This window comes from Giraffa tippelskirchi, chromosome 10 (assembly GCF_054371585.1).
Source record: "Giraffa tippelskirchi isolate mGirTip1 chromosome 10, T2T-mGirTip1v1.2.pri, whole genome shotgun sequence".
Taxonomy (NCBI): domain Eukaryota; kingdom Metazoa; phylum Chordata; class Mammalia; order Artiodactyla; family Giraffidae; genus Giraffa; species Giraffa tippelskirchi.
Window position 1 is genome coordinate 130,719,121 of NC_137284.1, and position 18,348 is coordinate 130,737,468.

The following is an 18,348-nucleotide window of genomic DNA, read 5'->3' on the forward strand; positions in this document are numbered from 1 at the left end:
GGACAAACAACTGGTTTGGCTGAATTGTGCCTTAATGGACTTGCTTGATCAAGTAAACAGCTAGGTTTCCTACAAAGCAGATACATCTTAGACTTTCTGAATTTTTCTACTTTTCATCAAAACTACTTTTTAACACCCTTTCCAGTTGCTTGTTTACTTTCCACACGATTGTACACAGCATAAGGAGGCAATATAATGCCAGTTTCCAGCCACTATTTTTTCATGCAGTGTAAAAACTGGCATTTAAAACAACTATTTTTTATCCTGAATATGACAGCTTCACTTCTGTAATCCAATTAGATAAGTCATGCTGTCTGATATAAGTTTTCCTGCTAATCTAATTGGTAACAATTAAACTTCATCAGTAGGTCTATTCCGCATTACTTTAGAAGGTACCATCCAACCTAAACTGCAGGTAATAGTACTATTCTGGAAAGGATTCTCAAAGATAAGGCTACTCTGCAATTACAGGACAGCTTGAAGCTTCCATCTGTCTGCCCTTCTGTATTCAATAACCACAGTCCTTGGGTTTCAGCCAGCTAACAAAAGACAATAGAGTGCCATCTTTCTTATTAGATTATGCTGTTGACAGTATGATAATCCATGTGCATGAGCGAGGCTGAAAGGACCGTGAAGGAGCAGAATTTTCTTTATTCACAGCAAGCCTGCGAAGAAAGTCATTTGAATTTTGGCAGAAGACACTGTCCTAAGAGCATCCTTAGTTGTCATTTGGCGTCTGCACTATTCAGATTGTATCCTCAGAACATCTGCTTTATTTGTTTGCGCTTTGGCCCCACCCCCACACCATGTTGTCAGCTTCTTGGAGGCAGAAAATCCAGTGTGCATTCCTCTGAGATCCCTAGGGAAGTGGTGATCTTCTCTGAACAGTAGGTAATCAATCAGGACTTGTTAGGCTAATTTGTTTGCCACTCCTGTTTGCCAACAGCTCACAGCTACTTCACATTGCTTGAAACAGTGCTTCAATGAATCCCTTATGAGTCCTTGTAACAGTGTCACATAATGGAATAAAGCAGGGAACAGAGAATTCTAATACCTGGATTTTGGTCCCAGTCCGCTGCTAACTTAGGTGTTGTGGGAGATGCTCGGAAAAAATGCCCATTCATGGGGCTTTCAGATTTTTTGGTATCCTCCCACAAGCACCTTTAATGTAACCTTTTAAAAAGAGGCCTCTCCTAACTAGCTTAGTTAAAATTAACACCACGGCCATCCCTGGTGGTCCCATGGTTAAGAGTCTGCCTTGCAATGCAGCAGACATGGGCTCAGTCCCTGGGTGGGGAACTAAGATCGCACATACTGCAGTGCTACTACTAGAGAGTCCAGCACCACAGTGAAGACCCAGCATGTGGGGGCTAGGACCTAGTGCAATCAGATAAATTAATTAATTAAAAAAAATGAAAACCACTACCAACTCCAATCCAGAAGCATTTCCCTTCGTCCTTCCTTTCTTTTTCTCTGTAACATTTAACTGCATTTCACATATTATTTTTTACTACCTCCCCTCACTAGAATGGAGTCTCCATGAAATCAGGGGCTTTCATCTCCTTTAACCATTGTATTTCCAATATTTGGGACAATGCATGAGTGATTGTAGGCATTCAATGAATATTTGTCAGTAAGCAGTAAATAACTAAATCTCACTCAAGAGGAGGAGATGGAATTAACAGATTGGGACTGGAACTAGGATCCATTGCTCTTTGTGGCTCTTTTCCCAGAAGATCGGCTTCTCTGGCAGCTCAGATGGTAAAGAATCTGCCTGCAATGCAGGAGACCTGGGTTCAATCCCTGGGTCAGGAAGATCCCCTGAAGAAGGAAGTAGCTACCCTCTCCAGTATTCTTGCCTGGAGAATTCCATGGACAGAGGAGCCCAGTCCATGGGGTCGCAACGAGTCGGACATGACTGAGTGACTAACACTTTCACTTCCCAGAAGATAGGCTGTATATTGCAGTAAAGGAAGAGAACATATAATACTTGCAAATTTTCTATCACAAGTCCCTATTTGTTTAGAAATTATGCAAGCCTAATCTTGGTGTTTCTTCTGGATAATACGGAGAAACTTTCCCTTTAGCATTTAGTTTAATAGAAAGTATCAAAAATAATGACTGATGACTAGATTCTGGATTACATAAAACATTTGCTGGAATTTGGCATCCCAGAGAAAGTTAACAAAAACAGATCATAATCACTCCTTTGGGAGACAATACTTCAACACATCAGAGACTCAATTGTAAGTTTCAAGAACCTCTGCTTGTAGTTCATCTCCAATTCTGAGGTGATAATGTCATCTCATGGCCCAGAATCCTTCAATAATTGCAGAATCCCACCTTTAGGCAAAAGAATGGAAGCAGCAGTTAAACATCCCAGCATTGCTTAGTATTCTATTTGACAGGAAAGAAATGGATTGAAAAACTCTTGGTGCCCTGCAATTTTCCATTTTATTGTCATTTGAAACAGTGAGAAAATAATATAGTCCAGAGACTGACAGAGAGAAGTGCTGTGAGAAAGAGCCTTGCAAAATTCAGGCAAGCATTAGTTCAGTTCAGTTCAGTCACTCAGTCGTGTCTGACTCTTTGCGACCCCATGAAACACAGCATGCCAGGCCTCCCTGCCCATCACCAACTCCCTGAGTCCACTAAACCCATGTCCATCGACTCGGTGATGCCATCCAGCCATCTCATCCTCTGTCGTCTCCTTCTCTTCCTGCCCTCAATCTTTCCCAGCATCAGGGTTTTTTCCAATGAGTGAGCTCTTCCCATCAGGTGGCCAAAGTATTGGAGTTTCAGCTTCAACATCAGTCCTTCCACTGAATACCCAGGGCTGATCTCCTTTAGGATGGACTGGTTAGATCTCCTTGCAGTCCAAGGGACTCTCAAGAGTCTTCTCCAACACCATAGTTTAAAAGCATCAATTTTTCAGCACTCAGCTTTCTTTATAGTTCAACTCTCACATCCATACATGACCACTGGAAAAACCATAGCCTTGACTAGACGGACTTTGTTGGCAAAATAATGTCTCGGCTTTTCAATATGCTATCTAAGTTGGTCATAACTTTCCTTCCAAGTCTTTTAGTTTCATAGCTACAGTCACCATCTGCAGTGATTTTGGAGCTCCAAAAAATAAAGTCAGCCACTGTTTCCACTGTTTCCCCATCTATTTGCCATGAAGTGATGGGACTGGATGCCATGATCTTTGCTTTCTGAATGTTGAGCTTTAAGCCAACTTTTTCACTCTCCTCTTTCACTTTCATCAAGAGGCTCTTTAGTACTTCTTCACTTTCTGCCATAAGGGTGGTGTCATCTGCTTATCTGAGGTTATTGATATTTCTCCTGGCAATCTTGATTCCAGCTTGTGCTTCCTCCAGCCCAGCGTTTCTCATGATGTACTCTGCATATAAGTTAAATAAGTAGGGTGACAATATACAGCCTTGATATACTCCTTTTCCTATTTGGAACCAGTCTGTTGTTCCATGTCCAGTTCTAACTGTTGCTTCCTGACCTGCATACAGTTTTCTCAAGAGGCAGGCCAGGTGGTCTGGTATTTCCATCTCTTTCAGAATTTCCACAGTTCATTGTGATGCACACAGTCAAAGGCTTTGGCACAGTCAATAAAGCAGAAACAGATGTTTTTCTGGTACTGTCTTGCTTTTTCGATGATCCGTTGGATGTTGGCAATTTGATCTCTGGTTCCTCTGCCTTTTTTAAAACCAGCTTCATATCTGGAAGTTCACGGTTCACGTATTGCTGAAGCCTGGCTTGGATAATTTTAGACATTACTTTACTAGCATGTGAGATGAGTGCAATTGTGCAGTAGTTTGAGCATTCTTTGGCATTGCCTTTCTTTGGGGTTGGAATGAAAACTGACCTTTTCCAGTCCTGTGGCCACTGCTGAGTTTTCCATAATTGCTGGCATATTGAGTGCAGCACTTTCACAGCGTCATCTTTCAGGATTTGAAATGGCTCAGCTGGCAAGTATACATGGTAATAATTCCTCCAATCCTTCCCCAGAGGGTCCTATAGCCAGTTATTTAGGTAATTGTTTACTGAGGAGAGAGAATGCGAAGTTTGTTTGTTGTTTTATTTTTTTCTAGGACTCTTGGACAAATGGTCTGGGTTGAAGTTGATCTTCAGAGACCTGAAGTGCTATTAGACCCCAATTGCTAGAGTGGCGGAGTGGTAAAGAACAAGCCTGCCAATGCAGGACACTCACAAGACATGCGTTTGATCCCTGGTCCAGGAAGATCTCCTGGAGGAGGGAATGGCTACCCACTCCATTATTCTTGCCTGGACAAAGTCCATGGACATAGGAACCTGGTGGGCTACAGTCCGTGGGGTCACAAAGAGTTAGACACAACTGAAGCGACTTAGCACAGCACACACAGAACTAACACAGTAATTCTTTGACATGCAGGATAAAAATGATTGCAGAGAAGAACACAAAGTAGAAGCTTCTGAATCTTCCCTTTTTCTCGCTGACATAGTGGACAAAAAGCAAGAGACTTCCACTTGCAGTTAGAATACAGAAAGTAACAAGAGACCATTGTTTCAACCCTATTGTTAACCAGCTGAAAAAGCTAACCTTCTGCAAAAAAACAACAATGAGAAAAAACCATGACCCTAAATCAGGTCTTATTTATCATGACACTAAATCATGGCTTTATTTAACAACCAGAGAGCTGACGACACAAAAAAAACCAAAGTAAACTAAAAAACATGGTAATGAGTTTCTTCTATCTCTTGCAGAGCAGAGGGAAGAGGTGGAAGGCACCCTTGGCAGTGGTAAAGAGTGACCAATTGAAGTTTCAACAAGCTTCTGGTGGCAGCATGTGTGGATTGGAACTCTGAGGATCCCAAGCCAAGAGTAAGTCTGTGCCTACCCCAATTTTCCTGCAGGTTTTCATCCAGTACAGAGGGATGATACACAAAATGATTGGTTACATGCAGGGGAGCCAAGAGAAATATCCCCTGAAGTGCTCTTCAACAACCCGAAAAGCTGGCAACTAGGCTTTGGAGCACAAAGAACTCCAGATATTTGGTAAAGGGGCTACCTTGGTGACTCAGACGTAGAGAATCTGCCTGCAATGCAGGAGACCCACATTTGATCCCTGGGTTGGGAAGATCCCCTGGAGAAGGGAATGGTTATGGATTCCAGTATTCTTACCTGGAGAATCCCCGTGGACAGAAGAGCCTGGTGGGCTACAGCCCGTGGAGCCACAAAGAGTCGGACACGACTGAGTGATTAACACTTTCACTTTTCTTTCAGAAACGAAGCACTGCTGAAGAAAAGTCCTGATGTTGCCCCCTAAAATATTTAAACCAGAGGTGAATTGAATGTAAAGTTGCAACAAAGTTGAGATTCAGTTCAGTTACAGATGAGATTACCTTAGTGTTCTATACCAGTAGCCTGCCAGAAAAGATGGGATCATCAGATCATTTACTTCAATATCTACTATTCTCTTACACGTATGTAACATCTGATCATACAATCAAACTATGTAAGACACAAGAAGAAACAAAAAAATGCCATCCATGGCCAAGAGAGGAAAACAGTGAATAGAAGCAGATTAAAAGATATCTCAGGTTGTAAAATATCTCATAATTATAACATAGTGATTTTAAAGTAACTATGATAAATGTTCAAAAGATGTGGTGTAAAAGACATTATGTATACATATATAGATGGAGAATTTTAGAAGAGAGATGGAACTGTAAACAAAAATTAAATAAAATCACTAGAAATGAAAAATATGAATCAAAATTAAGAATTCAAGCAATATTGGTCAACTAAGCTTCAATAAAAGTAAATTAATTTAATTTAATTTTTAAAAAAGAATTGAATAAATAGTCTTAACAGCATACTGCGTACTACAGAGGAAAAATAAGTAAGCTTGAATATGGTGGTGGTGGTTTAGCAGCTAAATCAAGTCCAACTCTTATGACTCCATGGACTGTAGCCTGCCAAGCTCCTCTGTCCATGGGGTTTTCCAGGCAAGAATACTGGGGTAGGTTGCCATTTTCTTCTCCAGGGGATCTTCCTGACCCTACACTGCAGGCAGATTCTTTACCACTGAGCCACTAGGGAAACCCCAAACTTGAAGATAAATCAATAAAAATTATTCGTATTGAACTTCGAAGAGAAAAAAGGTAAAAAATAAAACAGAACATCTTAAACATCTGGGACAATAAACATATGAATGTAGTCAAATATACATATAAATGGAGCACCAAAAATAAAAGAGTAAGAAAAGGAACAGAAGAAATATTCAAAGAAATAATGACAATTTTTCTCTCAAATCATAAAATACATCAAATTATGGATCCAAGCAGTTTAGTGACCACAAGTCGAGTACAAAACACACACACACACACACACACGTATAAGTTAAACTGCTGAAAAAAATAGAGATAAAGAGAGGATCTGAAAAATCAGCCAAAAGAAAAAAAAAACAAACTGGTGTGGATTATGACTTACTTCTTGTCAGAAACAATAAAAAATCTAGTGAAAAGGACCAAAAGAGAATGAAAAAAAAAAAACTTCAAAATGCTGCAAGAAAAAAATTCCTAGCCTAAAATTCCATTTCCAGCAGAATTATCCTTCAAAAATGTAGATGAAATAAAGTCATTCGCATTAGTGACCACCTGAGGAATTTTGTCTCCAGTAGATCTTTACAAGAAACACTGAGAGAAGTTTCTCAGGCTAAAGGAAAATACTGTCCAATGGAGCACTGAATATGAGGATAGGAAAGAAAAAGTAAAATGTATAGGTGTACATATAATTTACTGAAAAGACCTGGCTATGAAAAATAATAACTGATAATGCAAGGGCTATAGAGCATACAAAAATAAAATATAAAAGCATAAGAGAACACGTGTCAGGAGAAGGAATAGAAGCACTTGTATTATTACACTTTTTCACGAGGTAATACAATACTATTTGAAGGCACACTGTGAGGTGATAAAACGTATTGTCATATTAATAGATGGTGAGAAAGTATTTGACATCTTAATAGATGGAAAATAAATATATTAATGATTAAAAACTCTTAACCATGCTAGAAAGAGAAGGAAATTTCCTGGAGACACAGAAGTAGAGAACAAATGTATGGACACCAAGGAGCGGAAGGAGGAGTAGGGTGAATTGGGAGATCCCGGGATTGACATATATAGGCTACTATGTACAACATAGATACTAATGAGAATCTACTGTAGTACAGGGAGCTCTGCTCAGTGCTCTGTAGTAACCTAAACAGGAAGGAAATCCAAAGATGAGGGGATATATGTATATGTATAACTGATTCACTTTGCTGTACAGTAAAAACTAACACAACCTTGTAAAGAAATTATGACTCCAATAATACTTGAAATTTTAAAAAGATAAGGGCATTTCCTTTTGATAAAGGGCAGCCATAAAATACTATCGCTAATGCTGTACATAATGTGAAACACTAGCCTCTTTTTCACTAATACTGGGAATATTGCAGGATGTCTGGTCTCACTTCTTGCATTCAATGTTGTAATGCAAATTCTAGCCAAAGCTACAAAGCAAAAAAAAAAAAAAAAAAAAACACGAAGGGCACAAATATTAGAAAGGAGGAAGCATAATCATCACTACTCTCGGTGAGTGAAAGTTGCTCAGTTGTGTCCGACTCTTTCCGACCCCATAGACTGTCCATGGAATTCTCTAGGCCAGAATACTGGAGTGGGTAGCCTTTCCCTTCTCCAGGGGATCTTCCCAACCCAGGGATCGAATCCAGGTCACTCGCATTGCAGGTGGATTCTTTACCAACTGAGCTATCAGAGAAGCCCATTACTCTCAAATAATGTGCAAATACACATAGAAAACCCAGTTGTATCTTCCCAAAGTACTAATAAAACCACTAATAAAATAAAATGCTAATAAATAATGCTACTAAAAATTACTAGCACTAAGGAATTTATTAATTTGGTTGAATAAAAGGTCAGGATGCAAAAATAGATTGTAATCCAAAACATTTTAAAATTACTTTTTAAAAGTATAATTTGCAAGTCCATCAAAAACACCATATAACTAGGAATAAATCCAACAAACAATACAAAATATACCAACATTGGAAACTATTGATAGACAGCATTGCTGAAAGAAGTTAAAGAAGACATATACAAATGAAAAGACATAACCCATTTATGGATTGAAGGATTCAATATCATAATATTTCCTCTCTCTCCAAATGTAATGCAATCCCAGTCAAAATTCCAGGAAGGAATTTTACAGAAATGTATATACTGATTCTAAAATGTATACAAAAATGCAAAGGACCTAGAATATCCAAAGCCATATTTTAAAAGATGGACAAAGTAAAGAACTTATTCTGCCTGACTCACTGGCTTTATAGTTACAAAAATAAGACATTTATTAAACATTTAATTGGCCTAAGCATCAATGAATATATCAATGAAACAAAATAGAGAGTCCAGAAACAGATAAACACACGTATGGTCAATTCTGAAATTAAAAGACGCTTACTCCTTGGAAGGAAAGTTATGACCAACCTAGATAGCATATTAAAAAGCAGAGACATTACTTTGCCAACAAAGATCCATCTAGTCAAGGCTATGGTTTTTCCATTGGTCATGGATGGATGTGAGAGCTGGCCTATAAAGAAAGCTGAGCGCTGAAGAATTGATGCTTTTGAACTGTGGTGTTGAAGACTCTTGAGAGTCTCTTGGACTACATGGAGACCCAACCAGTCCATCCTAAAGGAGATCAGTCCTGGGTGTTCATTGGAAGGACTGATGTTGAAGCTGAAACTCCAGTACTTTGGCCACCTGATGCGAAGAGTTGACTCATTGGAAAAGACCCTGATGCTGGGAAGGATTGGGGGCAGGAGGAGAAGGGGACGACAGAGGATGAGATGGCTGGATGGCATCACCGACTCGATGGACATGAGTTTGGGTAAACTCCGGGAGTCGGTGATGGACAGGAAGGCCTGGTGTGCTGCAATTCATGGGGTTGCAAAGAGTCGGACACGACTGAGCGACTGAACTGAACTGATGGTCAATTCAGTGGGAAAAGGAAGTCTTTTTAACAAATGATTCTGGAAGGGGATAAACATATGTAAAAAAATGGACCTCTACCCCTGTGCAACCACACACAAAAATTAACTTTAGATAGATCATAGACCTAAATGTAAAAGCTAGACCCATAAAGCTTTTAGCAAAAAATATAGGCATATATCCTCATAAATTTGTAGTAGGAAAATTTTTCTCAAATCACAAAAAACATTCATCATAAAAGAAAAAATAATAGTTTAGATTTTGTTTTAAAAAAAGTTCTGCTCATCAAAGGCATGTTTAAAAATGAATAGTCAGGCCATGGTATTCTGGGGATATGCTTTAAAAAAGAAATTATGGCCTTGATATATTTTTAGCAACTACTACAAACCAACAATAAAAAGAAAAAGAAATCCTCCCCTTTTTTTAAGTGTGCAAAAGGCTTGAACAGACAGTTGATAATAGAAAATATACGTATAGCCTGTATTACAAGAAAAGGTGTTCAAAATCATTAATTATTAGGGGAATTCCCTGGTGGTCCAGTGGTTAGAACTCAGGGCTTTCACTCAGCACCCAGGTTCAATTCCTGGTGGTGAACTGAGATTCCCCACAAGCTGTGTGGCATGGCCAGAAAAAAAATCACTAATCATTAGGAAAGTCCAAATTAAAATCACAATGAGGTACCATATCCCACTTGTTAGAATGACTAACGTCAAAGAGCATGCCCATATCAAATTCTAATGAGAATGTGGACAAACTGATCCTCCCAAGTAGCACCAAGTGAGAGTGAAAAATTAGTAATTGGGGAATTGTTTGCAAAGTTTTCTAAAAGAGCTCTAGGTCTGGACATCCCTTGTGACATGCCATTGGCCACTCCACCAACGTTATCATGATAATTGAAACAGAGGAGCAAAAGTAGCCAGTATATTGAAAGTTTGGGTAAAGCACCTGTATTCCAGAAGATTTAAAATAGACGTTATGGGACTTCCCTGGTGGCTCAGTGGTAAAGAATCTGCCTGCCAATGCAGGAAACACAGGTTCCATCCCTGATCTGGGAAGACCCCACATGCCTCGGGGCAACTAAGCCCAAGTTACACAACAATTGAGCCTGAGCTCTACAGCCTGGGAGCCGAGCCGCAACTACTGAAGCCTGCTCACCCTGGAGCCTGTGAGCTCCCCAGCGAGAGAAGCCACCATAACGAGCAGCCCGAACACCACAACTAAAGAGTAACTCCCTCTCGCTTCAGCTAGAGGGTTGCTCACACAGCAATGAAGATCCAGCATAGCCAAAATTAAATAAATTTCAAGAAATAAATAAACCTTAAGAAGACTCAGAAGTCAACCACATCAGTAAAAGTTGTTTAAGATTTTAGTGGTCTGAGGTATGCCAGGATTATCATATGTTAGGTTCTGGAGACAGCACTTTTCACACTTGCAAATATTGCTCCAAACTATTTACTGAGTGACACGGAAGGTTGACAGCTTTTAATGAGATCCAGAGAAGTAAGGGGCCCCGGGGCAGGATTAGGCTGTGGGACAAGCAGCCCTGTCACTGGGCTGTATAACCCAGCAGACCCTATGGTCCTAGAGGAATCCGTGATGGAAAAGATGTTGTGTGGATTTATGGCAAGCTGCTGTGGAAGAATCGAAACGTGAGACATGTACGGTTCTGGAGTAAGGCCATAGCATCCGCAGGAGAGAATGAGCGGTAACTAGATGGAAGTGGTACATTAGAGATGGGGTCTGTGCAAGGCCAGAGGCACAGTCAGCAGAACCAGCCGACAGCCCAGACTCTTGTGACATCCGTTACTAGTGCAATGATGCTTCCTGCTCAGCTCACATGTGTAGCGAATGCTAGCTTAGGCCCTGAGGACAGAGGTGACAAAAGGTCAAGCTGCAGTCACAGATGAGTTGGCTCAGTATATACACGCAGGACAAAACTTGGCTGCAGTGTCACTCTCTCCTCACTTGCAGGGAGAAGAGGTGCCTGAAAGGAAGTGGCGACAGGAAAATCCTCCTGCAAAGCAGTCTTGGATGTGGGCTGCTCCTGGGGGAGGGGTGTTGGAAGGCTCAGCCCCCTCACCTCCATTCAGGACATCTCTGAAGACTGATCCCAGCTTCACAGCACACAGTGGGGTTGGGTGAGGCTTCTCTTAGACTGTGTTAACAGTCGAACCTCTCCTCTGCCCAGTCCCGCTTCCCTCACATCTTTATAGAGGTTATGCCCAAGAACACATCTCAATTATCTCCAAGTCAGCCGGTTTCCCAGGAAACCCAACTTGCAAACAGTGGATTTAAAAACTCAGTGAAAGAAGTCATGATTAAAAGTTCTACATTTAGAAAGTTTGTGGGAGGCAAGGAGGATTGTTTGTTCTCTTTGGAAACTCAAGTTATCAATTTTGAAACTTTTTTTTAAAAGTATTTATCTATTTATGACTGTGCTAGGTCTTTGTTGCTATGCAGGCTTTCTCTAGTTGAGGCAAGTGGGGGCCACTCTCTAGCTGTGGTTCGCAGGCTTCTCATTGTGGTGGCTTCTTTTGTGGAGTACTGGCTCTAGGACACTCGGCATCAGTAGTTGCAGCTCGTGGGCTCTAGAGCGCTGTCTCAGTAGCTGTGGCGCACAGGCTTAGCTGCCCCATGACATGTGGAATCTTCCCAGATCAGGAGTCAACCCTGTATCCCCCTGCACTGGCACGCGGACTCTTTACCACTGAACCACCAGGGAAGACTTTCAACTTGTTTTTTAAGTTCTCTTATTTCTGATGGTGGAGACATACACCTCCACTAGAGCTATTCTAGAATATAGGCGTGAGGGTCCCAGCAGGACTGTCACTCCACTGCCTGAAAGTAGAGGGCGCTTTTGCCTGGAACATGTGAGAACAAATTCTTTTCTCACTACTTTTCTGCTGCAAGAGGAGGGTAGTTTCCCAAAGGCTTGCTGATGGAATTGAGAGTTCTCTAGTGATCTATCTATCTATCTAAAGGCAAGGTGAATAGTTAATGTCCAGTATTGGGGGGAAAGACATATAGTGCAGGATAGGAGCAGCCATGCTTAGAGTATATTACTCAAAGGGCAAATATATATTTCTTTCCTCTTCCTTTATCAGAATTATTTTCTTGACATCAAGTGCAGATAACTGCACTAACCATAATCCTAAATTCATAACAGGCTTCTACCAGTGATATGTAAAAAGCTCTTATTTGTTTATTGTTCATTTGTCACTTTATTGGTTTCAATAATGTAATAAATAGTTGTGAAATCACCATCTAAGAGAAAATTTAAACGATGACAACTCAGCCACATGAGATCCTCACCCATCCTGTGTCCTTGCCTCTCACTTTGAAACTTGAATTCATTGTTGTTTCTTTTTGGTATAATTATATTAAACTCAAGTGTATTTATTAATAGCATATAGTTTTGTTTGCTTGTCTTAAAATTTATAAAAGGATCTCTTTATTCATTTTTACTGTATTATATGTCACAATGAAAAGGATTATTTAAAGGTGTCATGCAATATGTAATCCCTGGGTACTTTTCACTTAAAATTATACTCCAAAAATTCACCTATGGGTGAATTGTCATATGTGGCTATCGTCATATGTAGCCATGTTCATTTATTTTGCTTACTGATTTTTTTCTATCTTAAAGATAATGTAAGAACCTCCCTGACAGTCCAGTAGTTAAGACTTTGCCTTCCAACGGGGGGGGTGCATGTTCCATCTCTGGTCGGGGTGCTAAGATCTCACATGCCTTGAAGCCAAAAAAGCACAGCATAACACAGAAACAATATTGTAACACATTCCATACAGACTTTAAAAATGGTGCACATCAAAAAAAAAAAAAATCTTAGATAATGTGTTAATTCTGAACAACACAAAAATCTCAACCGTTTGTAGAAATTCATCTACAGACATCATCTTTTTTTATCTTTTCCTTTAAAGACATTAAATTTTTTTCTGTATTTCTTGTCTCCCACAACACCCTCATTCACTTTACTGTGTATGTCATATGTTCCCTGCTGCTTCTTTTTCCAACATAAGTTTCAAGGAACCCTGGCATGGCTTGTTTAGTTTCAGGAGGAGGAGTGCTTGCTTTCGTAGAAAAGCAGAACAGAGAAATTCAAAATGCCTTTAGTATAAAGCCACATTTGAATACCCCCTGGGCCTACACATCAACCTTGTTCTTGTAGGTCCCTTAAGCCCACCTGAGACCTTACACCAGTTGAGCTGTTTGTAAAGATTCATTTGATTGGGTATAAAGAAATCTCCTGTGATATTGAAAACACATCCCTCAGAGAATAAAGGACCAAGCTGTTGGGCATAATGAAAATCAAGTATTAAACATAAGCCCTACAGGCACTTCACACACCTGGAACAACAGCCTCATGGTTGGGAGAGACAATGACAGAAAACGAATCTCATGTGTATTCCAGATGGTTCCTAAGGCTCACAGACAAAAACGTTCGTTCCACCCCCTTTTCAGAGCAGCTCCAGTGAAAATTTCCTCCCACTCTCAGCGAAATAAAAAAAGTTAAGTGGTTAAATAAACCCCTGAGTTGTGACAGGTTATCTTTATCCTCCCAACTTGAATATGAACGTGAAGTCATCTTGCAGGAAGAAATGACAAACACCCAAACTACCATGATCACACTGACGTTCCCCAGTGGACACGATGACCAACAGAACCCACGGATCACTATGCTGAGATGAATACAGACAGGAGTTTAACATATGCTGAGCCCCACGCTGGACAGGCCAGGGTAGGGAGAGAAATCCCTCCCTCTGAGGAGTAATAGCAGCGAATGGTGCAGCCACATTTCTTCAGACAGAAAGAACACAGTTCCACCATTCACAACAGCTTTTAAAAGAGCAAATATTTTCTATTCATTCTAAAGAAAATTATGTTTGTGAGACTAGTAAATTGTGTGGATGCAGATTCTCCAACCTGGTAATTAGCTCTGCTCCATTTCAATAAGTAAAGGTTTGGGGGGATTATTCACAACCGAATCATTTTCACTGCTTTTTATTTGCAGAATAGATTGGAACTGTATGAATAACAGACCTTCAACTCCTATTAACATTTTTGCATGCAGTTGAGGCTCTCCAGAAATTAAAAATACAAACATTGGTAAATCAATAAAAGAAAACATTATTTTATTTCACCTTGGGCTCAGCCACCCACTGCCTAGCTTCTCTCCATCCTTGGAAATTTTTCTTTTGCACTGACCCAGCTAGAATGTAGACAGGCGGTGAGGAGGCAAGGGTGGGGGAAGAGGGGGGAGAATGGAGGCTGAAGGGAGCTGTTTGAACAAAGGTGAAACTTCATGGGGGGCAGGAAGTGACTTCTTTGGTGGGATTGAAGGGTTCACGTGCAGAAGCAGTTATAGAGGAGGCACTTTGTGGAGGAATTTGAATGTCGCTAATCGATAATCATCGATGGAAGACACAGAGGCCATGTAGGTGGGTGAGTGAGTGTGTTGGGGAGGGGAAATGGGTGCTGTCCAAGGACTTGGGCTGATAAGGGATAACCATAAGTGGCAATAGACTATTAGAGCACTATAGCAAAAACTGAAGGCTTTGTGTCTGATATACCGCAACTAAAATATTGGCTTAGCCTCTCCCTAACTCTGCCACCTTGGGCAAATTACTTATCTAAGGCAAAATTACCCCCTCTCCAAAATGGGGATGATATTAACAATTCCTAATTCATGGGGTGGTTGAGAGAATTCATAAAATCATCTCCATAAAATACTGGACACATTGTAAGGTTAAGTATAAATATAAATATTAGACACGATCATTGTCATCATCTTCAGTATTATCATTGCTATTTCAGGAAAATTAATTGTCTATGAGAGATGGGATGAGATGAAAAACATCATCAAGATGATATTTATCAAAACTACCAAGATGAGAAATATCCATCTACTACTGCACACAGCTCTGATAGGAAGAACCCCATTTTTGGCAATATGATACAGCAAGTAAGATACAGGCTATTTTCATTTTGAACAGCCTTTAAACATACACTTCTCAGAATAAAGAAATTCCTTATTTAAAATGTCCTTAGGGCAAAGTGAACTTTACCTCTTTAAATTGCAAACATTAAACACAGGTGAAATTCAACTTAAGTTTCTCTGTGAATTTTTTTGTGGGGAAACAGTTGGCCCAAGTCTAGAAAAAAAAGAGCTAACTTACATGTTAAAGGCAAGTTGGTGCAGAGAACATGCGGTAATGGCTGCGTCAGCCGGGGCATCACCTCCCTCCCTCAGGGAGGAGCAGGGGAGCTACAGATTGTAGCAGAAAGGGATTATGTTTTCTTTGTTTGGTTTTATGGGTCTGAGGCCCAAGAACACCACTGAGTTACTCAATTGCAGAATTAGGCAATTCCATACCCACCTAGTGCCTCCAGTTTTCTTTTTTATTAAAGGAATGAGGAAATGCAAAGGAACAGCCATGCTTATTTTCTAAATAGGCTACTTAAAAGTCAAGATTTATGTTACCTATTTAAGTGGGTGGCTGTGTGAGGCAGAGGAAAACTTACTGACATAGAGATGGAGTAAGTGAGATCAGATTCCATCTGTTTATTTAGGGAGAGACCGAGAGACAATGCACAACTTCATGTGTAAGAGAAGGAAAGGGTTTGAATTAGATGATCCAAAAGTTTCTCCCAGGTCTCAATTTCTGATTCTACATTAGCCATATTTTACACAGCAGGGGCTCCGAACTCCTCCAAACTAGATGTGACCTTTCCCTCCATTAGCAACCTGGAGAATTTCCCCTTCTTTCAGAATACTTGCTCTGCTCCAGCTTGCATTATATTTAAGGGTGTACCTGCTTATTTCTCCCTAACTGACTATAAATCCCTTAATGGAAGAGATATCTTTATTGATATTTGCATAAACCCAATAATATGTAGAAAGAATTATACACCACAGCCAAGTGGGACTTAGTCCAAGTATGTAAGGCTGATCCAACATTAAAAAATCAATTAATGTAATCCACCATGCCCATGCATGTGTGTGTGTTCAGTGGGGTCTGACTCTTTGCGACCCCATGGACTGTAGTCCGCAAGGCTCCTCTGTCCATGGGATTTCCCAGGCAAGAATACTGGAGTGAGTTGCCATGTCCTCCTCCAGCAGATCTTCCTGACCCAGGGATCAAACCCATGTCTCTTGCATCTCCTGTATTGGCAGGTGGATTCTTTACCACTGAGCCACCTCAGAAGCCCCTGCAATCCACCATGTCAATAGCCTAAAAGAGAAAAATTATGTTATCATACCAGTTAATGCAGAAGGAGCATTTGGCAGTATCCAACACCCGTTAGTAATAACTCTCAGCAAACTAGGAACGGAGAAGAACTTAACCTGATAAGTACTATCTTTAATAAAGCTACAGCTAACATCAAATCTACTGATGAGCAACTGGATGCTTTACCCCTAAAACTGGGAACAAGACAAGGATGTTCTGTTTTACCATTCTTCTTCAATAATGTTCTAGAAGTCCTAGCTAATGCCTGGAACATCTTGCAGTGCCACTGTAAGAAAGTACTCAAATACACACACACACAGGCATACACACACATACACACACTGACAATAATGGGATTATGTATCAAAAGGACCCAGGAGCCAACTAAAAGAACTTCCAATGGCCAAAGCTGAGACAACCTGAGCAAAAAATAAAGTGGTGTTTTATTATAACCCAAACTATAAAATAAACATCCATCAGCCTATACTGATACATATATATATGTATATACATATATATATATGATTAAATAAATAAACAAATGGGGAAAAATAAATCTCTCATGCAGAAAATTTCCCAATAATTTATGTAGCTACTTTGCCTTCAGGGAGGTGGAACTCCCCAGCTGAGATTGAAACCAGGTGTGTACCATGGCATTAATCCACTCAGTTTTGTGGTTTTCTTCAGCAGCACTTTAGCAAACTGTGTAGTAAGAGAGAAAACAGGAATACGAATTGATTCAAGATTGAGCCTTGAAGTGGGGGTACAATGAAATAGAAGGAGACTAGGATGTTGAAAATGCTGACAAGCACGTGGCTGAAGTCATGCTAGCTGTGAGAATGCTGAGGATCTGGATGAAGAAGATCGCTGGAATTGATGAATGGCCTGAAGGATGAGGATGACTTTGTGTAAGAGCAAGTTGACCAGGTAGACTTGTATTTTGACTATGGCAGGGGATGAAGGGTGAGAGAACAGCAGGATTGAATGGTCTTAAGGCTAAGATTTTAAGCAGGCTGGATGCAAGCTTGAGGTGTGTCAGCCACTGAGCTCTCCCTATGCTGGATCCCCACCAAGGAAGTTATCAATATGTCTGTAGTTTAGTGTCACAAATATAAGGATAGTGAGAAACTACTTGGCTGCTTTTGAAAGGTTGCAATTGAGAACTTCCTATTTTCATCCACTTCTGAGAGACTGGATATTTCTCGAAAGCAGTGGCGATGTCCATCATTGACTATGAGTCTGAGACTTTTTTCCTTCCACTTTATAGAGGTATGATTAACAAATAAAATCATACACATTTATGTTGTACAATATCATGTTTTGATAAACATATACATTGTGAAATGATCTCTGCAATCAAACTAACTCACATGTCCATCACCTGATATAGTAATTCTTTTTGTGTGTGGTGAGAACACGTGAGATCAACTCACTTAGTAAGTTTCAAGGACGTAATACACTAACTATAATCATCACGTTGTATGTTATGTCTCCAGAACTTATTGTATCTTATAACTGAAAATTTGTACCCTTGGACCAGCGTTTCCATTTTCCACCCGCGTTATAGACTTGGCAATCACCATTCTCCTCTCTGTTACTATGAGTTCAATTATTTTTCTAGATTCCACAGATAAATGATATCATACAGTATTCATCTTTCCTTGACTGGATTATTTCATTTAGCATATTGTCCTCTGGCTTCATTCATGGCATTGCAAATGACAGAGTTTCCTTCTTTTAGGGCTGAGTAATATTCATTCATATATATATATATATATACATATATATATATATATATATATAGTATCTTCTTTATTCATTCATCTATTGATGGACACTTAGGTTGTTTCTATATCTTGGCTGTTGTGAATAATGTTGCAATGGACATAGGAGTGCAATTTTTTGTGTGTGATAGTAGTTTCCATTTAGACATATACCCAGAAGTGGACTTGCTGGATCATAAAGCAGTTCTGTTTTTAATTTTTTGAGGACCCTCCCATACTGAGGAGTTATCATGTTTGTCTTCGTGTTGAAGAGGCTAAGAGAACACCA